Source organism: Geotrypetes seraphini, chromosome 6, assembly GCF_902459505.1.
Source record: "Geotrypetes seraphini chromosome 6, aGeoSer1.1, whole genome shotgun sequence".
NCBI lineage: Eukaryota > Metazoa > Chordata > Amphibia > Gymnophiona > Dermophiidae > Geotrypetes > Geotrypetes seraphini.
The window spans coordinates 247,596,304-247,621,003 of NC_047089.1; the positions used below are offsets into that span (position 1 = coordinate 247,596,304).

The 24,700-nt window shown below is 47.0% G+C and overlaps 1 protein-coding gene across 9 annotated transcripts in view; it reads right to left on the reverse strand.

Moving 5' to 3' along the window:
- Positions 1 to 24,700, reverse strand: part of BCOR (BCL6 corepressor) — a 163,287-nt gene that overhangs the window by 21,747 nt on the left and 116,840 nt on the right. The window lies entirely within an intron of this gene.

Below are 24,700 nucleotides of genomic sequence, written 5' to 3' on the forward strand. Positions count from 1 at the left end.
TATGCAAATCTCTCATGCATATTCATTGTGGATATCCTGAAGATCCGACTGGCTAGGTGTGCCCTGAAGACTGGATTGAGAACCCTTGTTTTATGGAATACTAGCTTAACCTGGTTTATAAGAAAGTCTGGGATAGGTACGTGGGGGATGGGCCATTTGGCCTTTATCTGCCATCATGTTACTACAGTATGTTTCTATCTAAAAGAAAGAAGTAAGCATTTATGGCAGTCATAGAGCTAAATGTATATAATATAAACCAAGATTTTTGAGCCAAAAAAGGGTCCAAAAGTGGGGGTCTCAGTTTATACTAGAGTCTCCTCCTGAACCCAGTGCTGGCCTCTCCTCGGAGCCACTTCAAATCCAGATGGTCCAATGGTGAACCAAGCTGGGATGGGAGCGATCCCTCTCCCCCCTGAGGTGTCCCGGCTGTCGGCCGGAAGTGCAATCAGCACACACCGCCTCTCTCCCTCAGGGAACCAGTGTTCGAAAAACAGGCCTATGTACCCCTAGTGTAGTTCGTGACCCCAAATGCAGCATGGGTAGTTCCGAGTCCCACCCAAGTTCTACCCCTTGCGAACACCCACTACATAAGCCACGCAGGTATTTACAGAAGAGCACGTCGGCAAAATTTGGGTATTTATGTAGAAGTGCAAACATGCGTACTTCAATGCCATTATTTTAAGCATTTGCACGCATAATAGACACATACGTGGTTTGCACTGATGTCACAGAATTGTCCCACAAAAGCCGCGGAAAATGTGGTCGTAATGAAGCACGGGTTTCGCGTTGGGAGCGCCACATGCGCCGACTGATCCTGTGCCCTGAAGCAGTGGCGTTTTGGGCTGCAAAACAATGGCCACCATCGGGGGATTATAACGCTGTTTCTTAGCTCAGATAAGTGTTTTACTTATTATAAGTCTTTTTTTCCGTTTATATATCTCATTGACTGCTGATTTATACATGTTACGAAGGAAGGTCTTTTTAGTCCAATGATGGATGGTTCGGAGTAGAGCTGATTTGCTGCAGCTCACTCCGTCTCTGCGCTTGGAAATTTCCCATGAGCCACCTGAGGCTTTTTTTTTCCTTCCTTATCATAGCTGTAGGATGTTTGCTTGCTTAATATCACTGGAGTGGTTTATTTTGTTGTTGGTCATTATAATGAAGCCAAACACATTACACTGCTCCCTCCGTATCCGCGGTTTCCGTGTCTGTGGATTCGCTTATTTGTGATTTTTCGGCTGCTGACTCCGCCCCCCCAAATTACATCATCAGTAAAATTCTTTTTCCTTTTACTATACCGATAAAAAAGTTTATCGCTTACCATTCACTCTGAAAATCGCTGCTTCTCTGCTTCCCAGTGTGCACTGAGAAAAACGCTACTTCCCAGCATCCATAGAGAGAAAGGCTTCTTCCCAGCATGCATGGAGAAAATTGCTGGGAATCGCTGCTTGCCTGCTATTAGCCCTAAATTCTCTTTGAACTGCTGGGAATCGCTGCTTGCCTGTTCCAAGCCCTTAATTCTTTGGGAATCGCTGGGAGTCGTCGGGAATCGCCTGCTCCAAGCTCTGAAATCGCTGTTTATTTCAAAAACTGCTAGTAACAGTAGAAAAGTTATTTGCGGTTTTTCCATATTCGCACATATGGTCCGCCCGCATCCCCCGCGAATACAGAGGGAGAAGTGTAATATCAGCTCAGGAGCAGATGTCAACATACGTAGAGGAAGACCACACTCAAATCACATCCTAAACACCCCCGATAACCAAGCTATGTGTACTGATGTCTATTCTTCTACAGGGGATAAAATTATCAAGAGACATATCCCCTAAGCATCACTGGGTCACTTCGGCAATAAACCACCGCTGAAAGTCAGCGCAGCACTGCTCCAGTTGACTTAAATTCAGATTGGCTAAGAAAGACGAGAGTTAGAAAGAAAGTGATACCCTTCCAGGAATTACAAATGCGAGAACAATCAAGACCAATTTTCTTTCAGTCGCTTGCTTGCACTGAGGCACTAAACATTATGAAATGTTATCCCGGCGACGATGGGAGTTTATTTCACGCCCTAGTTAAACACAGGTCCTGGCACCAGAACCTACCTTTTAGCCTGGCAGAGCTCTCCAGCAAGTCCTTATTTCAGAGCTCTGAAATGTCTACATCAGGGGTGTCAAAAGTCCCTCCTCGAGGGCCGCAATCCAGTTGGGTTTTCAGGATTTCCCCAATGAATGTGCATGAGATCTATTTGCATGCACTGCTTTCATTGTATGCTAATAGATCTCATGCATATTCATTGGGGAAATCCTGAAAACCCGACTGGATTGCGGCTCTCAAGGAGGGACTTTGACACCCCTGGTCTACATCCATCCGTTTGCTGGGCTTTCAGGCAAGCAAATGTACCAATGCATATATGCCACTAGCTCTTGGCACCTTGTCAAGCTGACTTTGGCCTACCTATTCGCCCTTCTAGTAATATCCAAATGAGCCAAATTCTGCAGCCAAACCCCCATGTTTCTGATGATCTTAAGGTGGCCAAATAGGTTGACAGAGCAACAGCCAAATCCAGAAGGATGCTAGAGGACATAGGGAGAGGTATGGCCAGTAGGAAAAAGGAGGTATTGATGTCCCTGTATAAGACTCTGGTGAGACATCATTTAGAATATTGTGTACAATTCTGGAGGCCGCGCCTTCAAAAAGATATAAAAAGGATGGAATCGGTCCAGAGGAAGGCTACTAAAATGGTGCATGGTCTTCGTCAAAAAGCATATGGGGACAGAGTTAACGATCTCAATATTATACTTTGGAGGAAAAGCGGCCTGGGGCAATATGATAGACGTTTAATACCTAAATGGCATAAAATGCACAAGAGATGAGTCTCTTTCAACTGAAAGGAAGCCCTGGAATGAGAGTGCATATGATGAGGTTAAAAAGGAATAGACTCAAAAGTGATCCAAGGAAATATTTCTTTACAGGAAAGGTGGTGGATAAATGGAACGACCTCCCAATGGAGGTGGTGGCGATGAGGACTCTATCTGAATTCAAGAAGGCATATGGGATGTCTTAGGGAAGTCTCCAACCTTTTACACGTAGAGGGCCACAGTGAGAATACAAGAAAGCTCCGAGGGCCACCAAAAGATTTCAAGCTTACACATACTACTAATTTTGTAAACTGCCCTGACCTGCTTGTTCAGCCCTTTCCACAGTATTTCAAGAATATATTTTAAAAACTCACTTTATTTTGAATTGTCAACAGTGGAAAATTCTATAAATGAGACACCTGATAATATACATTAGAACATAAGAATAGCCTTACTGGGTCAGACCAAAGGTCCATCAGGCCCAGTAGCCCGTTCTCAAGGTGGCCAATCCAGGTCACTAGTACCTGGCCAAAACCCAAGGTGTAGCAACATTCCATGCTACCGATCCAGGGCAAGCAGTGGCTTCCCCCATGTCTTTCTCAATAACAGACCATGAACTTTTCCTCCCAGAACTTGTCCAAAGCCCTCCCTCCCTCTGACGTCAGCGCTGACGTCGGGAAGACTTCCGTTCGGCTCTGCGCTGCAGGCAGGGCAGGTAAGGAGAAGGAAAGTAGCCTCGCGGCTCGAGTGGCGTACCAAGGGAGGGGGGCGCTCTGCCCCGGGTGCAGCACAGCCGGCCAGGCCCCCTTACTTTTGTGGCGCTTCCCCGACCGACCGACAACAGCCCCAGTCCGACAAACCTCCCTGCCCTGTAGCCGCGAATCTAAATTACCTTCTTACAGCAGCTGTAAGAAGGTAATTTAGATTCACGGTTAAGGGCAGGGAGGTTTGGCGGACCGGGCCTGTTCTGTTGTCGGTCGGGCGGGGAAGCACCACAAAGGTAAGGGGGCAGGGAGAGAGAAAGGGAGGAAAGGTGAAGTGGAGAGGAAAAGACGCTTAAGGGAAATGGATAAACTGGGTAAAACTGAGGGGGGAGAAGGACGCTGAAAGCACTGGGGAAGACAAAGGGGTGGAGAAGGATGCTGAAAGGCCATGGGGAAGACAGGGGGGGGAGAAGGATGCTGAAAGGACATGGGGAAGACGGGGGGGGGAGAAGGACGCTGAAAGGATATGGGGAAGACAGAGGGGGGAGAAGGACACTGAAAGCACATGTGGAGGACAGAGGGGGGAGAAGGATGCTGAAAGGACATGGGGAAGACGGGGGGGGAGAAGGACGCTGAAAGCACATGGGGAAGACAAAGGGGTGGAGGACACTGAAAGGCCATGGGGAAGACAGAGGGGGGAGAAGGACACTGAAAGCACATGTGGAAGACAGAGGGGGGAGAAGGACGCTGACAGGACATGGGGAAGATGGAGGGAGAAGGACGCTGAAAGGAAATGGGGAAGAGAGAGTGGGGAGAAGACGCTGGCAGGGAAGAAGGCAGAGATGCCAGACTATGGGGGGAGCGGAGGGAAGAAGATGGGTGCCAGACCAATTTGGAAGGGGGGAGAAAGGGAGAGGCACAATAACAGAGAGACAGTGGATGGAAGGAATTGAATGAGAACATGAGGAAAGCAGAAACCAGGCAACAAAGGTAGGAAAAGAATTCTATTTCTTTTTTTTTTTTTTTGCTTCAGGACAAAGTAGTATATTAGTTGTGTTGATAAAAATTTATAAACATTAGAGGCTCTGGTAGAGAAACCCGTTTACAAAGTATATATTCTTCCCAATTAATATTTCCAAATTAATAAAGTCTTTTTGCTTATTTGTAAATGGGTTTCTACCAGAGCCTTTAATTCAGTAGCATAATTAAATGAAATAACTTTTTCTGAAGTTTATAGGGACGGGCGGGGACGGAGGGGATTCCTCACGGGGACAGGTGGGATTTCTGTCCCCGCGCAACTCTACATTGAAACTAAGGTTGTTTAAATTACATTCCAGATCTTTATTTTCTTTCTTTATTTTTGTCACTTTTCATCCGGGAAGAGGGAATTGATTAAGGGGTGGAGGGAAGGAAATGGGATGGAAGAGGAGGAATAAAAGATTTGAAAGGAGGAGGTGGGGAAAAGAGGAAGAGTGAGAGATTGGGTAGGGCTGGTGTTGGAAAGGGATGAGGGGGTGTTAATGGGGGGGGGGGTTTATGGTTTAGTATATAAAATGTTTGGGGAAATGATAGAATTTTATAGAATATATGGATTAGAATTCATTTGTGAAATCATTTGTAAAGAATATCTTTCTGTATAATATATATGTATTTTTGCTTTATTCTTTCAATAAAATGTTTGAACATAAACGGGTGTATAAGGGCTTAGGATTTAAAAGCAGCTTCAAAAATGCAGCCTTCTAGCCTAGATTTGAATGGGACCAGAGAGGGAGCATGCCACAGGGACTCAGAAAGTTTATTGCAGGCTTATGCCCCAGAAAGATGAAGGAATGAGGCCCCTGGAGGAGAACGGCACTGATAAGCGTGAACGGAGCTCCTGGGGAAGGGTGCAGGGAGAGATAGGAGGGGCTGCAGCATGAAGGCTTTTACAAGTCAGTAAGTGAAGTTTGAACTGTTTATGGAAACAGAGAGGGGGGGACGGGACAATGTTTAACCCTTTCAGGACCATAAGGATCGTAGGCCAATTTTTGTGGTTTTGACGACATTTTTATGGTAAAAAGGGCTTGCAGATGCCAAAAAATTGATTTTTTTTTGTGAAATATCATTATTTTTTTTAAAAAAAATCACACTTCTGGCTTATGGACAGTGTGGCAAGTGAATCTTCTCGTCAATCTGGCAACGACGCTAATGAATGAATGTCGGAACCAGTTTGTTTACATAAAGGCAGTATCATATGGAATCCGTACATATCAAATTTAGAACTGTAGACTATCCCAATCAAAATTTATAGGATTTTAAAGTTATGGGACAAATATGTCCCTTGGTCCTGAAAGGGTTAAGGACCTGAGAAGAGGGAGTGTGCGAGTCTAGTGACACTGTCAATTGGATAAGCAGTGCAGCAGAATTTTGAACAGATCGGAAGAATCTCAGGAACTGGAGTCCTGTGTTTTATAGAATCATTTTCAATTTGAGTGGGGGGAGGGGGGAGAGGGAAGTGGTTGCAATCGGTATATTTCATTAGCAGGGTCCAAGCCCTGAGTCTTCAAGTAACTAGGGTTACCACATGGCTCCAGGAGGGCGGATTGAGACATCCGGGTTTTACTTCCATCCCAGCTGCAAGACGATCAGGTAATCGAGAAGCCCAGCAGCTCCAGCGTCCGACCACCAGACAAGATGTGAACCCAAATCCATAAAATGGATCCAAGGCGCAGAGGCCACTTCTCTCTCCTCACCTCAGCTTGACATGCCCCTCCCTCCAGAACCCCCCCACACCTCTTTAATTATTTATTTAAAGGATTTCTTAACCGCCTATTCCTAGGCGGTTTTACAAGTAAAAACATACATAAAATAAAAATATAGAAAAAAAACAAAATACCTTGGTTTACGAGCATAATTCATTCCAGAAGCACGCTCGTAATCCAAAGTACTCGTATATCAAAGCCACTTTCCCCATAGGCCTTAATGGCAACGCTGACAATTCGTTCCACGACTCAAAAGGTGCCAAGCAAGTGGCGATGGGTGGCCCAGGGGTGTCGGGTGCTGCAGTTTGTAGGTGGCCAGCCACACGCAACCATCGGCGTCCTTGTACAGCTGCAGGCAGCGCCGCCTCGAGGAGATGCCGCCTCCATCGACCAGCCAGTCCTCCGCACCACGCTGGAGAACCCCTGAGCCCACGCAGCCGAACGCCGTACCACACACGCGCCACGTATAAACACGCTCATCGATGATTGACGACGTGTGTGATCATACACAACATGCAGGTGGGACGGCGCTCGGCCGCCTGGGCTTCAAAGGCTCTCCAACCTAGTGCGGAAGGCACCCGGCGTGGAAGGCTGGCCGGCGGACGGAAGAGGCATCCCCCCTGAAGCGACGCTGCCTGCAGCTGCAAGTGCTCATTTATCGGGGCGGCGCTCGGTTTGCAAGAGAAAAGTTTGCCGAGTGTTTTGCTCGTCTTGCAAAACACTCGCAAACCGCGTTACTCGCAAACCAAGGTTTGCACATACAAACAGCGTTCAACTGTATGCCTATACAGAAACCATTATAATCTAGAATCATCATTCATCAAAATATTTCCAGAAAAAGCATAGACAAGCATTTTTTTTTTAACTTCTGAAGGTCTATAAGGGCTCTTAGCGGACCAGTTAATTTATTCCACATGATGGAAATAGCAGAGGATCTTTACCAAACACAGCTTTTCACTTTATTGGGGTTGCCTACTTTCTTGCTCTCAAGACGACAGTCTCCAGGAGGAGGATTCTTCCATAACTCTTATACCTATCTGGCTTGTGTTATTCACTTTGGGACCCTGTACGGGAGGTTCAGCTTACACAATGCTCCCTCCAAACACTGGAGCACCACAGACCACAAGACTAGATTAACAGTAGGCTCCAGATTCTAGATTCGGCATCTAAGGGGGGAAGGGGGGGGGACTGCACTGTCAACAAGATTTCAGGAAAATACACACGGTAAAAAAGGAATCATTAAAACCCGGCTGAGGAGAGAAGCCTCTACAATCAGGACCGTCCAGAACCCCCGATATGCCTTTCTTAACCATAACAGGCTGAGTATGCTAAACATCGAATCAAACAAAAAAAAAAAAAGACCGCTCGGAGGCGAGCATATTTCTGGAGCAGTAGCGAGCTGTTTTCCTCCGAAGGATTGGCAAATGGCATCAGCTGTTTCCAGGCATAATTGAGCTCTACAGTAGTCAGAATCCCAAGGGGTGGAGGAGCTCCCGACCGACGATACGTCCGTCCACCGATCAGATCAAGAGCTTAAAGGGCTTCCGCAGACCATGGGCTGCCGCCCCTTCCCGACCACGGAGCTTCCAATGCAAATTACTCCAGAACACGGGGCTCCCCCCCCCTTAAATCTCCTAAACTAGCCAAAGGCGACAGACTGCAGCCCCCTCCGACTCGCCACGCAGGACTACCTCTCCCTGTTTTTACGGCACAAACATTTCAAACATATTTTGTTTGTAAAAATTAAAATTGAGTTGTAACAGACATAATAATCTAGGGTTAGCCCTTGTGCCATAGAACCAAGTGTTTCTTAAGTGTTACCTTATTTTTTTTGAGGGGGGGGATGACAGGGTGGCCTTGTATATCTATACAGTGATATGAGGTTTATGTTTATTAATATAATGCACTTCGTTTTGACATCATAAGAACATAAGCAATGCCTCCGCTGGGTCAGACCCGAGGTCCATCATGCCCAGCAGCCCGCTCACGTGGCGGCCCAACAGGTCCAGGACCTGTGCAGTAATCCTCTATCTATACCCCTCTATCCCCTTTTCCAGCAAGAAATTGTCCAATCCTTTCTTGAACCCCAGTATCGTACTCTGCCCTATTACGTCTTCTGGAAGTGCATTCCAGGTGTCCACCACACGTTGGGTAAAGAAGAACTTCCTGGCATTCATTTTGAATCTGTCCCCTTTCAACTTTTCCGAATGCCCTCTTGTTCTTTTATTCTTTAAAAGTTTGACGAATCGGTCCTTCTCTACTCTCTCTATGCCCTTCATGATCTTGTAAGTCTCTATCATATCCCCTCTAAGTCTCCTCTTCTCCAGGGAAAAGAGACCCAGTTTCTCCAATCTCTCCTCTGAACCCTCTCGAGTAACGCCATATCCTTCTTAAGGTACGGCGACCAATACTGGACACAGTACTCCAGATGCGGACGCACCATCGCCCGATACAACGGCAGGATAACTTCTTTCGTTCTGATAGTAATACCCTTCTTGATTATGCCTAGCATTCTATTTGCCTTCTTAGCGGCCGCTGCGCACTGTGCCGTCGGCTTCATTGTCATGTCCACCATTACCCCCAAGTCCCTTTCTTGGGTACTCTCATTCAATAACACCCCTCCCATCGTATAGTTGTATCTTGGGTTTCTGCTTCCCACATGTAATACTTTACATTTCTCAACGTTGAACTTCATCTGCCATCTCGTCACCCATTCCCCTAGTTTGTTCAAGTCCCTTTGCAGTTCTTCACAGTCCTCTTTGGTCCGAGCTCCACTAAATAGTTTGGTGTCGTCCGTGAATTTTATTATCTCACACTTCGACCCTGTTTCTAGATCATTTATGAATATATTAAATAGCAGCGGCCCGAGCACCGAGCCCTGCGGGACCCCACTCGTGGCCCTTCATTCCTACCCTCTGTTTCCTACCCGCCAGCCAGTTTCTGATCCATCTATGTACGTCTCCGTCCACTCCATGGTTCTTCAGTTTCCGGAGTAGACGTTCATGAGGCACCTTGTCAAAGGCTTTTTGGAAATCCAGGTATATGATGCAATCTTGTGTAGCCTCCAGGAATTCTGGTCTCCCTAGCGCATTTTGATCTTCCAAGACTCCAGTCTATCCCGGGGTAGTTGAAGTCTCCCATAATAACCGTATTACCGCTTTTGCATTCTCGCTTCATCTCGGCTTCCATTTCTTCAAAAACAAAGGGCTCCTTTCACTAAGCTGCGTTAGTGTTTTTAGCGCACGCTAAACCCGCGCTACGCGGCTAGAACTAACGCTAGCTCAATGCTGGCGCTAAGGTCTAGCGTGGGCAATTTAGCACACGCTATTCCGCGTGTTAAAGCCCTAACGCGGCTTAGTAAAAGGAGCCCAAAGTAAGAAAGGGACGCCAATATTGTAAGAACAGAAAAGAAAAAAAGATCTATTAGTTGCGGTTGGGTCAGTTTCCACCCCTAAAAATTCAAGCTAAAATACAAAAGACAAATTCAATAAAATCCTAGATTAAAAAAAAAACCCCTAAGTATAATCGAAAAAAGGTAGGTCTTCAGTAGAGTCCTAAAGGGTGCTGGAGTCTCTTAAGTTGGGCTCCTTGCGTGTCATTACTGTGTTTTTAAATCAAAACCCTGGTGGCTTCAGATCTGCTGGGAGAGGCTGCGGTGTGAATAAATGCTGCATACTAGCTCCCGATTCCCTCGCAGACGTTCCCAGTCCACTCCTGGGCTGGCCACCTGTTAGCCATTAGTGGAACATGCAGCAAAACTCTTATGACTTCCCTTTTTACAGGAGACTTTTCTATCATTCTATGTCTGGTGAAGTTTGGATAAGTTCCTGGAGGAAAAGTCTAGTCTGCATGGAATGTTGCTACTGTTTGGAGTTCTAGAATCTTGTTGCTCTTTGGTATTCCGGAATCTTGCTATTCTTTAAGATTCTGTATGGAATGCTGCTCCTATTTGGGTTTTTGCCAGATACCTGGATTGGCCTCCGTGAAGACGGGATACTGGGCTAGATGGACCGTAAGGCTATTATTATGTTCTTTTCTGTTGGGTTTCTGAAATAATTAGATCCTTCAAGCTGGAATCGGCAACCTTCCTGGGATTTTTTTCCAATCAGTTCATGGGAGCAGGGTCTCAGTCAGCTGCAGTGGGTAATCTGAACTGGTTTAGTCTATCCAGAAAAGGAGGTAATGGATGTGCTCCTTGCAATCGTAGCTTCAGAAGTAATTTCAGCCGTCTGTGGTGGTCTCGGTGGATGGGTTTTGTAAACAGAAATTTGCCCTCTAGAACAGAACTAATTGGAGTAGTCTGAACACATTGCTTGAGAGTAAAGAACGGATACCCTGGTGACCTCTAACATTCGGAGATTTCTCCGTCAGCCCTCCCCACTTGTCCGCCACATCATCTGCTCGGCTTCTATTCCATCACATGGGGTAGCACTTGAAAAACCGCCTTTCGGTGGTTGCCTCAAAAGCGGGGTTAAGTGACTTGTCCAGAGTACCGTGGAGCTGCAGGGGGAATTGAACCCAGCTCCCCAGGTTCTCAGGCTGCTGCACCACTAGGCTACTCCTCGGTGCTCCTAGCAGAGCAAATGCAAATCATAAATCCCTACATTACTAATTAACTCATATAAAACAAACAAACCAACATTAATGAATCATTTATTCAATGACCAAAAACTGTGACCATTGGAGTAACATGCTAACCAGTACGTAGAAACACAGAAAGATGGCGGATAAAGGCCAAATGACCCATCCAGTCTGCCCATCCACTGCATCCACTATCTCCTCCTCTCCCAATTGGTTAAGGCTCTTAACATTTGCATCTCCTCATCCTATTGGCTGGCTCTTTACACTTGCATTGTGAGGTCAGAGCTTTACAGTTAGAGAAACATGATGGCAGATAAAGGCCAAATGGCCCATCCAGTCTGCCCATCCGCTGCACCCACTATCTCCTCCTCTCCCTATTGGCTAAGACTCTTAACATTTGCATCTCCTCATCCTATTGGCTAAGGCTCTTTATACCAGCATCGTGAGGTCATAGAGCTTTACGGTTAGAGAACCCTAGAAACATGACGGCAAATAAAAACCAAATGGCCCATCCAGTCTGCCCATCCGCAGTAACCGTTATCTCTTCCTCTCTCTAAGAGATCCCATGTACCTATTCCACGCTTTCTTGAATTCAGACACAGTCTCCGTCTCCACCACCTCTACCGGGAGACTATTCCATGCAGTGCAGGCAGGCTGGACAGAGGATGTGGCATGTGGGAAGCTGAAGAAATCTGCGGGCTCCAGCGACTGACCGAAGGAACGGCTCAGCTGGACAGAAGGCAGAAACCCTTTTGTCTGTGGATGTGCGGTGAAAGGCAAACTCCCCTCCCCCCACCGTATCCCATTCCAATTAGTTGCCAGACCACAGTTTACTTTGTATAAACTGCAATTGCGCAGCAGCTGGCGTCAGAAACAGAGCAGCCTGTCGTTCTGCCCCGTTCGTCTGTTCGCACTGGAGTGAGCACACGCAGGATATCGCCGTCGGACCCAGGACACATTCTGCTATCTGACTCCTGGGCAGATGAACACAGGTCAGACCTCTCCCACTCCCAGCGCCCTCCCTCTCCAGGTCTGACCATAAAGCTTTGTCATTTGAACTGAGGTGCCTTTCCGGCTCACCCCTGGCAATGTGTACCGCAGCTGTTTTCTTAAGAGAGCCTTCAATGCCTATTGAGACAAGCTTAGTGTGGGCAGGAGCCAGTTCTGGAAGTGGGAACTAGAGAATGACAGGGTGACAAAATTCATCACCGTTCCCGTCCCCGCGGATAACCGCGAGAAACCATCTTCATGTCATTCTTTAAGGAAAGAGGGAAGAATCAGAGTATGAATGGCCACAACCACTGACCCGCAAGCTTTGCTTTGAAGAATGCTGGTGTAGAAGGACCGAGGTTGAAACAGACACTACAGAATGACAGTCTCTGGTATCCAGAGCAGATATTGTGATGTCATAATGCCTCATTCCACCAGTGCCTAAGAACCAATCACATCAGTGATGTCACAATGGCTTCATTATCCTTGGCTCACATAAGAATCAGAGTATGAATGGCCACAACCACTGACCCACAAGCTTTGCTTTGAAGAATGCTGGTGTAGAAGGACTCAGGTTGAAATAGACACTAGAAAATGACATAGGTTTATTTCCCGCGGTTATCCGCGGGGACGAGAACGGTGATGAATTTTTTCACCGTGTCATTCTCTGGTGGGAACCTCCTTTTAGGCGTCCAGATTCACTGGACTCAGGCCTCAGGATATCCACCGTGGATACGGATGAGATCAATTTGCATGCACTCCCTGCCATGCATATTCATTGCGCATATCCGTCTGGCTGGGGGAGGTGTCCTGAGAATCCTTGACCAACCATGTTCCGTAAGTGATAGCTCCACCCACTTAGCTGTGCCCTTACAGAGCAGAGCGGAGCTGCTTTGCTGCCGTTTATACGCCCGAGTATGTTTAACCTCAAAATTGCTGGTATGCTGCACAAGCCGCCTTTGCCTAGCATTTCATGGGTCAAAAGGTCATGGAGTTGATACACCGCCTTTCTGTGATACAAGCAAAGCGGTTTATACATATTGGCAGTGGCGTAGAAAAGGGGAGTGGGGTGGACCGCCCCGGGCGCCGTCTTCACGGGGGGATGCCGGTGTCTCGCCTCCTCTCTGCCCTCCTGCCTACCTCTTGAAATGTTTGCCAGCACGAGCAGCACCTACCATTTGCCGTTCGCGCCAGGCACAGATCCCTTCCGACGTCACTTCCTGGTCGTGGGACCATGACGTGATATCAGAAGGGAGCTGGTGGAAGACGCAGCTCATGCATGGGATCATTTCAAGAGGTACGTGGGAGGCGGGGAAGAGTGAGGGGCGTCCAAGCAGCAGGGAAGAATGGGAGGGGTGCACGGCGCGGCGATGCTGGGCACCATCACACCAAGCGCCAACCTTCCTCGCTACGCCACTGCCTATTGGACCAGATTCCATAACTGACACTCAAAAGCAGGCACCAGAAAAGGATGGATTTAAGCCCGATTCTTTAAAGGGCACGCGCCTTTTATAGAATTGAGCTAAGTGTCGATTCCCACGCCCGAGGCTCAAGCACTAGCCTGCTGAAACAAGCTATAAATGCTGGCGCCCAAGTTGGGCGTAGCTGACCCAGTATTCTGTTAACTACGTATGCCACTTTTTGGAATGCCCCTCCCATGGCCACTCCGCCTTTTTGAGTTAGGCAACCGCCTTAAGAGAACAGCACACAGTCAGGTGTACACGCAAATTCTAATGTGTGCCAATTAAGTTCAGTAACTGGTAATTGGCACCCAATTACTGATGGTTAAGAGCTCGTCACTCAATTGCTTTGTGCACGCATCTCAGGAGCATACACTAATTTGGGTGCTATACATTGAATCCAGGGGATTACAGACAGGGGAAATTTCGACTGCTTATTCCTAGGATAAGCAGCACAAACTCTATTTTACTACTTGGGATCTAGCCAGGTATTTGGGACCTGGGTTGGCTACTTTTGCAGACAGGATAGTGGGCTTGATGGACATTTGGTCTGTCCCAGTATGGCAGTTCTTATGTTCTTAAGTGAGCCAAGTATAGGACAATCAAGTCATTGTGACATCACTGAAGAAGCTGACTCTTAAGCATTGGTGGAATGAGGCATTATGACATCACAATCTCAGCTCTGGAATGTTGCTACTCTTTGGGTTTTCACACTGTTGTTCCAGTGTGGCAATTATGTTCTTAGGTACTTTCTCTGTCCCTGGTGGGTCCACAATCTAAATTTTTTGTCCATGCCGCGAAGGACGCCTACAATAGAGGCGTCTGATTCATGCCTAAGGTGGCATCTAGGCACACCTACCAACGCCCAAGGCCAGCGTGGGCAGGTTTCCACCGGAAGTGGGCTTGGGCGTCCATAAGCATCCCTACGCATCTCCGTACGCGCGAGACAGATGTTTAAAATGCTGTCCTACATTTAAGGGGTCTGTTAGAGAGAGAGAGAAAAAAAAGATGCGATTCTCTAATGCAGTGGTTCCCAACCCTGTCCTGGAGGAACACCAGGCCAATCGGGTTTTCAGGCTAGCCCTAATGAATATGCATGAGAGAGATTTGCATATGATGGAAGTGATAGGCATGCAAATTTGCTTCATGCATATTCATTAGGGCTAGCCTGAAAACCCGATTGGCCTGGTGTTCCTCCAGGACAGGGTTGGGAACCACTGCTCTAAAGGACACAGATGTGTGATTGATACGAGATCAGCGGTCGCCGAGACCAGCCCAATTTTGTTGGGCTGGGATGAGAACTTTTCAGCGGCCCTTTCATTGGTCCTCTGCCCCCTTCGATCTCACAAGGATTTTCTGCCTCTTCCGGGCCGACTCTTTTCTCTGCTGCACAAACATCTGTATTTGATTCCCCCCGAAATGAAAGCCAGACATGACACCTGCACTTTGAAAATACCAACACACACTGATTCTCTGTCCTCCCAAAACAGGCCCTATTTAGCTGGAAAAGAAACTCAGAATGAGCAAACACGAAGAAATAAGAGCAGTCCTACATACGTGCCACCTTTACAAGAGAAGCCACTGGAAAGCTGTCGCTCCAAGGGAGGGGAGAAACGGGGCCCGATATTCAGACTGCAGGAGGCAGCCTGGCTAAGTCCCGCGGTCAGCAGCGAGCCTGGATATTCATTGCTGAGCCGTTTCTGGCGACCAGCTCTAACTTAACCAGTTAAGTCCATATTCATAAGAACATAAGAAATGCCGCTGCTGGGTCAGACCAGTGGTCCATCGTGCCTAGCAGTCCGCTCACGTGGCGGCCCTTTTGGTCAAAGACCGGCCCTACCAGCGTACGTCCTTGTTTAGCAGGAACTTGTCTAACTTTATCTTGAATCCCTGGAGGGTGTTTTCTCCTATTTGAATCCCTGGAGGGTGTTTTCCCCTATGATAGCATCCAGAGCTGGCCAGTTAACAGCGACCGGTATCTACATGGCCCGATTTAGCTGCTAAACCTAGCCAGTCAGGCCTGGATTCTCCAAACGGCACCGGTCACACGTCATACTATGGCGCCATTTTGAGAATCTTTGAGAACCGTTAACGACAGGCGCCAGAAATGTAGATGAGGGTTTCCAGTGCCTATCTTCAATGTAGAATCACGCTTGGTGACGCCGAATGTCAACCCTGCCTATAATCACGCCTCTTTTATTTACGTCTACACAAACGTGGTGGGGATGCCAGTGCCTAAATCTAGGCTCCAATGCCCCCGATCCACCCACTTCCACACCCCCTTTTTTGACCTGCACTTAAATTTACACACATAACTTTTATTTGATTCTAATTGAAACCAATAATTGCTTGCTAGCCCACTGATTGGCAGATGGTGAAACATAATTTTGAAACAGGCATTTGGAGATGCAGATCTCCCATAAGAGCCATAGAAACACATGTTGCTTCTGAGCAACAATGCCAAATAAAGGGTTAAATTGGTGTTTTCAGGCCACAGTTACCATTGCTGGGAACATAAGAATAGTCTTACTGGGTCAGACCAATGGTCCATCAAGCCCAATAGCCCGTCATCATGCTGGCCAAAACCCCCAGAGTAGCAACATTCCATACAGAATCTCACAGAATAGCAAGATTCCAGAATCCCAAAGAGTAGCAACATTCCATACAAAATCTCAAGAAATAGCAAGATTCCAGAATCCCAAAGAGTAGCAACATTCCATACAGAATCTCAAGAAATAGCAAGATTCCGGAATCCCAAAGAGTAGCAACATTCCATACAGAATCTCACAGAATAGCAAGATTCCGGAATCCCAAAGAGTAGCAACATTCCATACAGAATCTCAAGAAATAGCAAGATTCCAGAATCCCAAAGAGTAGCAACATTCCATACAGAATCTCAAAGAATAGCAAGATTCCGGAATCCCAAAGAGTAGCAACATTCCATACAGAATCTCAAAGAATAGCAAGATTCCAGAATCCCAAAGAGTAGCACCATTCCATGCTACCGATCCAGGTCATGAAGAGGCTTCCCCCAAGTCTTAATAACAGATTATGGACTTTTCCTCCAGGAACTTGTCCAAACCTTTCTTAAAACCAGCTACGCTAGCCGCTCTTACCACATCCTATGGCAACGCGTTCCAGAGCTTAACTATTCTCTGAGCGAAAAAAAATTTCCTTAACTTCATCGAGTGTCCCCTAGTCTTTGTAATTTCTGACAGAGTGAAAAATTGATCCGATGGAATCAAATATGTCTGTTTGTGCCCCAGCAGCACAGAAACGACACAAAACCCCGAGCGGAGACTACAAGACAGGCTGGGGAGGGGGAGAGAGAGCACTTCAGGAGCTGGTGTTTTTCCACCATCTAGCTGCTCCTTTTCATCCTTATGCATTGGGAGTGTTTTACCGCTGTTTACCAGAAGGCCCTAAGTGCAATCCTGCAGCCGTAAGAACATGCGAAGTTTCTGGTGACTTGGGCTCGTCTGAATCACGTGTTTAAAATCTGCGAGCAGCGTTTTTAAGCAGACATTAAGTAGGCAGTGGTTTTAGAAATTTTACAGAAGGGGCCTGTGACATTCATGAGCTATTCATGTGGAAGCCACTCTAAATTCTAAGAAAGGAGACGCATAAATTTTTTTACACAATAGATAGCTTTATCTATGTAATTTTAATGGCCACAAAAGCATCTTTGTGTCTTTATAAAACAGGCTTCCAGATCCAGGCACAGCAGCGCACAAATTCACACTTGCTCCAAAGACAGTAGAAATGTGAACATATATCCGTGTATTTTAAAAAAATAGATGCTTACGTCCAGTGGCATTGTAAAGGGGCCCCTGGGTGCCATCTTGGTGGGGGCACCAACACCTCTCCACACCCCCCCCCCCATGCCATGCTTGTGCTCTCCATTCCCCCCGTACCTCTTTAAATCTTCGCCAGCGTGAGTAACTTCTCCAGTCAGCTGCCCGCGCTGACCTGGCTCCCCTCTGACATCACTTCCTGCTCACGGAACCAGGAAGTGACATCAGAGGGAGAGCCAACGCTGACATAAGCAGCAGACTGGAGAAGCTGCTTGCACAAGTGAAGATTTAAAGAGGTACAGGTGGGGGGGGGGCGCGAGTGTGGCATGGGGGGGGGGTCACAGAGAGGAGGGTGCCTCCTGCTCTCCCTACGCCACTGCTTACATCACAACTCTGCTCCTGCTCCACTCAGACTATGCTCCCAGGAATGTCTACCTGCATACACAGAGACACAATTTTGTAGAACGTTCTACTGTGCGTAAAACATGCTTTACAGACTAGTGGTTAGTGCAGTAGCCTGAGAACCAGGGGGGAAAAGGTTCAGTTCCCGCTGAAGCTCCTTGTGACTCTGGCCAAGTCACGTAGCCCACCATTACCCCAGCTACAAAGTAAGTACCTGTATACGGTTACACTTTTCTTTGCAAAAGAGGGTTGAAATAAGTGTGCTTTTTGACATCTTAAAATTTGGCATCTGGTTAAAAAATGCCCCTGTGTAGCAGGTGTGCATAAGTTACAGAAGACCAACACATATGTGTAAGTGTCACACTTGAATGCGTGACAGCCAGCTGTGCGCTCCGCGGTTTTCTAGAATACTAGAAGGGGAGAGTATGGAACAGTGGTTAAAGCTACAGCCTCAGCACCCTGAGGTTGTGGGTTCAAACCCACGCTGCTCCTTGTGACCCTGGGCAAGTCACTTAATCCCTCCCAATGCCCCAGGTACATTAGATAGATTGTGAGCCCACCAGGACAGTTAGAGAGAATGCTTGAAGTACCTGTATGCAAACTGCTTTTAGTACTATACAAGCCCTGATCCCTTTCTCTGATGTCATAATGCCTCATTCCACCAATGCCTAAGAGCCAACTTCATCAGTGATGTCACAATGGCTTCACTGTTCTATATTTGGCTCACATAAGAACAGAAGAGCTGCTATACTAGGACAGACCGAAGGTCCATCAATCCCAGTATCCTGTTCCCAACAGTGGCCAACCCAGGTCCCAAGTACTTGGCAGAAACCCAAAGAGCAGCAACATTCCACAGCTAAAATTATGATGTCATAATGTCTCATTCCACCAGAGCTAAGATTGTGATGTCATAATGTCTCATTTCACCAATGCCTAAGAGCCAACTTCATCAGTGATGTCACAATGGCTTCACTGTTCTATACTTGGCTCACATAAGAACAGAAGAGCTGCTATACTAGGACAGACTGAAGGTCCATCAATCCCAGTATCCTGTTCCCAACAGTGGCCAACCCAGGTCCCAAGTACTTGGCAGAAACCCAAAGAGCAGCAACATTCCACAGCTAAAATTATGATGTCATAATGTCTCATTCCACCAGAGCTAAGATTGTGATGTCATAATGTCTCATTTCACCAATGCCTAAGAGCCAACTTCATCAGTGATGTCACAATGGCTTCACTGTTCTATATTTGGCTCACATAAGAACAGAAGAGCTGCTATACTAGGACAGACCGAAGGTCCATCAATCCTAGTATCCTGTTCCCAACAGTGGCCAACCCAGGTCCCAAGTACTTGGCAGAAACCCAAAGAGTAGCAACATTCCAGAGCTAAGATTGTGATGTCATAATGTCTCATTCCACTAATGCCTAAGAGCCAACCTCATCAGTGATGTCACAAAGGTTTTATTGTTCTATACTTGGCTCACTTCTGATGTTGTATTGGAGGGGAGTGTGGTGCGGTGGGTAGAACTTCAGCCTTAGCACCCTGAGGTTGTGGGTTCAAACTAGAGAATGACACGGTGGATGTCACCTGCGTCTAGCTGCGAGTAGTGGGTAACCCGCTAAAACGATGGAGTGGGGGAAGGTGCTCACCGCAGGTACGGAGACAAGGCCATCCACTGCCCCGTGGAGCGGTGAATGGCCTTGTCCCCGCAGTTAAGGGAGGGAACGCGCGCGGTCACCAATCGTGCATGGCCCCCTCCCTCCTTCCTTTCTACCTACCCGAATCTATCAATCTCCCTCCCTCCCCCTTACTTTCGTGGTGTGTTTTAAGGTTTGAGACTTGTTGAAAGCCGCCAGAGCGTGCGTGCAGTCGCGTGCGTGTGTGGGCAGAAGCTTTTCCTCTGACGCAACTTCCGGTTGGATTTAAGTTTAGGAAACAAGAAGAAGCTAGAAGGGGCCAAGTCAGGAGACTAAAGTGGCTGGGGAAGAAGTGTCATCGCGTTTTTGCGCAAAATGTGTGAATTTTGACGCATTCAAAACACCTTCCACAACTCATGGCACGTTCCCTGTACGCCATTTTCAACATTTCATAAGTTTCTGCAGCGGTCTTACCCAATTTAAAAAGAGAACGTCACACTGTAGCGCTACACAGCGAGGTCGCACATGATGAAAAATAGCCGATCACGAAACTATACTTTCGCAAAAACTGCTGTAGCTCGGACACAAAACCAGATATCAACAAACGGAAAAAAGGAGGTTACGCGTGAGGTTTCAAAGCTACTCAATGCCACCTTGCGTGTCTCAAAATAACTTCCCGTTGGCGCGAAATTCGAAACTGTCCCGGAGCTTTTTGAACAGACCTTTCTGGGCTCTTTTGGGAGAATGGGCTACAAAAATCGACTAATTAACTACAATTAATGGTGACGGGACTAAATCGCGCGAGAGAACGGCGCGCTGACAACTGAGCGCAAGGTTGACGACGCGCCGAAGAAAAGCACTATTTTAAAGGGCTCCGACGGGGGGTGTGGGGGGGGAACCCCCCCCCATTTTACTTAACAGGCATTGCGCTGGCGTTGTGGGGGGTTTGGGGGGTTGTAACCCCCCACATTATACTTAAAACTGAACTTTTTCCCTAAAAAACAGGCAAAAAGTTCGGTTTCAAGTATAATGAGGGGGGTTACAACCCCCCAAACCCCCCACAACGCCATCGCGATGTCTGTTAAGTAAAATAGGGGGGTTCCCCACCAACACCCCCTGTCGGAACCCTTTAAAATAGTGCTCAGTTGTCCGTGCGCTTTTGACCCGTCACCATTATTTGGGGACAGGTGTTTATTTCAATAGGATTTAGCTCAGTAAGACCCGAGATTATTCGTATTTGAATTTAAATCGCTATTCGGCCAAATAAGAATGATGTATTATTTGTGGAACTACTCGGGGTTGGATCGAATTGAAAACAAATATTCTGTAAAGTCTAATTTATATGGCAACATTTTCATCTAGTTTTCCACTGATAATTCATTTCCTTTTGAACTTTAAAAGAATCTGAGCACATGCACTGTTCCCGGGATGTCTGTAATTACATTTTAACATTCACTTTCAAGCCAGACACTATGGAGGAGTGGCCTAGAGAACGTCACGGGGATGGGTACCTGCGCGGTAGGGCCGGGGACAGACCCCCACAACGATAGGGACAAACTTTGCCCCCGTGTCATTCTCTAAAAAGTTGAGACTAGCATGAATATGTAAAAACTTAACACATCTTAGACAACTGGCAACTGAATTCAATGACTAAAAAAAACTGCAGAAGCTGCTTTTGTCTTATCTGTCACCTGCAACGTCCTTCCATTATGCGCCCAGTTGCTCAAGCATCTTACTGTTACTGCAACAGATTCATCCATCCTGGCTGGCATCAAAGAACATTTCTAACATTTAATGGACACTTATTTTCCTGTTCATCCGCTACAATGCTTAGGGTTCTCTTCTACACCCATGTCTGAAAGACAATCCAGTTACCTTCCCAGGCGATGTAAAAACATAGGCAACTAATCTTTGGGAAGGCTGCACCAAAACCAGATTGGAATGGAAGGCTCTATTTGTGATTTATAAACAGTTGTATAAAATATTGTCACTTTTTGTTCTTTAATAAAAAGACTTAAATATAAACCTATAAGTGTTCGGGACTTGCGCAAATGAGGGCAGAGGCTGAGGAGCCAGGCACAGAGCTCACAGGGACGGGGCGGAGATAGAGATGGAGCCTGCAGAGATGGGGACAGAGCTGGGGGGGGGGGGGATGGGGCGGGGAAAAACTTTGTTCCTGTGTCATTCTCCACCAGCATCCTGAGGTTGTGAGTTCGATTCCCTCTCCAGCTCCTTGTGACTCTGGACAAGTCACTTAAACACTTCATTGCCACAAAATAAGCACCTGTCTAAAATATGCAAACCGCTTTGATTATAACCACACAGAAAAAGCAGTAGGTCAAGTGCCATCCCCTTTACCTAATATCACGTTCACTTACACAGGTTTTACCTCCCCCCCCCCTTCTAGGTGGTCTTTGCATTGTTCTCATTAATAAACTGGAAGGATCAGGATCTCCCCCAGGGCGGGGAGTGTTTCTGCACTCTGGCAGCTTGTGAAAGGGAAAGCACATGGCTTGGAACAGGAGCAACAGTGCTGGATGACAGAGACAGACAGAGAGAGAGACACAGACAGAGACAGAGAGAGAGACACAGACAGACAGAGACAGAGAGACACAGACAGAGACATAGAGAGAGAGACAAGAGACAGAGCGAGAGACAGAGACAGACAGAGCGAGAGACAGAGAGAGAGAGAGACACACAGAGAGAGAGACACACACAGAGAGAAAGACAGACACACACACACAGAGACAGAGACAGAAAGAGTCAGACAGAGAGACACACACACACACAAAGACAGAAAGAAAGAGACACATAGACAGACAGACAGAGACACACACACACAGAGACAGAGAGAGAGAAAGACAGAGAGAGACAGACAAAGAGAGAGAGAAAGACAGAGAGTCAGAGAGACAGACAGAGACCAAGAGAGACAGACAAGACACAGAGACAGAGACACACAGAGAGACAGAGAGAAAGACAGACAGAGAGAGAGACACAGACAGAGCGCGAGAGATAGAGAGACAGAGCGAGAGACAGAGACCAAGAGAGACAGACAGACACAGAGACACACACAGAGAGACAGTGAGAAAGAGAGAGACAGAGACACAGAGAGAAAGACAGAGAGAGAGAGACACACACACACACACACAGAGACAGAAAGAGTCAGAGAAAGAGACACACACACACACACAGAGACGGAGATGGAAAGAGAGTCAGAGAGAGAAAGAGACACAGAGAGACAGACAGACAGAGACACACACACAGAGACAGAGAGAAAGACAGAGACAGAGAGTCAGAGAGAGACACACACACACAGAGACAGTGAGTCAGAGACAAAGAGAGAGAGACATACAGAGAGACAGAAACACAGAGAGAGAGAGTCAGAGAGAGACAGAGACACAGAGAGAGAGAGAGAGAGAGGGAGAGAGAGAGAGACACAGAGAGAGAGAGAGAGACAGAGCGAAACAACCAGAGCTGCAGCAGAAAGAGGCAGGTTGCAGGTCAATGACCGAGCAAGCAGTTCCTGTTTGCTGAAATTCCCTTTCCAGAGATAAATTATAAATTCTGCAGCTCATCGGAATCAAGGGAGGAGGGGGAGGGAGCTTTTCCAAGCAATATCTCAAACCCATTTTCACCTTATTTTCACATTCCTACGTCCACCTTCCAAGTCTCTGGGTTCCGCTAAGCTTTAGCCTTATCCTGCACAAGGTCTTCACCTTTCTCCTGGTCTTCTAAAAAGGGGTCTCTTTTTGTCAACAAGTTAATGAAAAGTAAGAGTCCGGGGAAACCCGGACATGTCCTCTTTTTAGAGGACTGTCCGGGCTCCCGGACAGACTTTCCAAAACCCGGCATTTGTCCAGATTTTGGAAAGCCCCGACGAGCTCAGGCCGCTTCTGAAGGGCCTCTGAGCATGCACGGTTGACATCACACCACATCTGCACATGCTCCAGGCCCTCCAGACGCGGCTGGAGCTCGTCCGGAAGAAGAGAGAAGGCTTTGTGGGGGGCGGGGCTGGAAGCGGAACAGGGCGGGGTCACGTGTCTGGGATTTCTCAGAGAAAAAAATATGGTAACCCTAGGCCTAGTAATATGTGTGTGTGTGAGAGAGAGAGACAGACAGAGAGATCTCTACCGGTGGCCCTTGCTTTACCACCAAATCTCATGCCCAATTCACGTTCTTCCACTGTAAAAAGCAGCTTTGGAGCTTCTGGGAGGTTCCTCTTCCATGCACCTACTGCTAATATTACACACAACCCACAGAAACGCCGCTGTGCTGTTCATCAGCAGAAGCCTCAAATAACATCTTCCTAACAGCCATGCAATGGACACAAGCTGAGAAAAAAAAAAAAAAAGCCAGGCAAGAAAACAGCCGAGTTCCCAACACCTTTTGAACAAACAGAGCAGCCCAAAGCCTCAATGAATAGGAAAGAGAATGTATCTGGCAAAAAAAGACAGCAGAGAAACAAATTCACGGAGCTTGAGAAAACTGTGCAGAAGGGGGGGGGGACCCACACACCAGGGAAGAGTACGAAAGGGCTGTTATCCGAGGGGGGAGGGGAGACGAGGGCTCCCTGCATCCTGAATGAGAAAGAGCAGCGGGGGAGGCGTTTCTTTGCATATTTAGCCAAGGCTTGCAGGTTCCACGTTTCATTCACTGATCCCCTAATCCTCCCCCACCTTCCTCTTAACTTCCTTTGCTTGCCTGAGACTTCTTTATTAAACATTCTTCTTAAAATTCTTTGCATTATTTGCTTACCCCAAACATAGCGAAGGCCATAAATCACTTCTCTTTAAAAACGCAGACTCCCATGGCCCGACGGGACCCGTTTCGCCAGCTTTACTGGCTTTTTCAAGGGTTCACTAGTGGCTCGAGCACTTTGCCTAAGGAAGGAGCGCTACGACTTCAAACAAATTATGCAACGCCACTAGTGAACCCTTGAAAAAGCCAGTAAAGCTGGCGAAACGGGTCCCGTCGGGCCATGGGAGTCTGCGTTTTTAAAGAGAAGTGATTTATGGCCTTCGCTATGTTTGGAATAAGCGAATCATACAAAGAATTTTAAGAAGAATATTCAATAAGGAAGTCTCAGATCAGCAAAGAAACTTAGGTGGGGGTCTTTTACTAAGGTGCGCTATGATTTATATTCTATGGACGTGTTAGCATTTAGCTCGAGGGAGGATTAGAGAATCAATAAATGAAACGCGGAACCTTTAAATCTTGGCTAAAGGTTCATTTACCAAATTCCCAAGCGGGTTTCCGAGATCCTCATTCTCCCTTTAGCTACACACCTTTTTTGTATAATGGGATTTTTTTTTTTTTTGTAATGTTGAACTGTTTCCATTTCATCCCACCTATCATCTTCTGTGAATTATCAGCTGTTAGCTGCATTTCTTTGCACATCCCGAGGGAACATACACTTCTCCCTCAATATTCGCGGGGATTAGGGGCATAGCCGGCCTGTGAATATTTAAAAAAACCGCAAATAATATTCGGTCCAATTCTGGACCCTCCCCCCACCTTCCTCTGGAATCCAGGACCTTA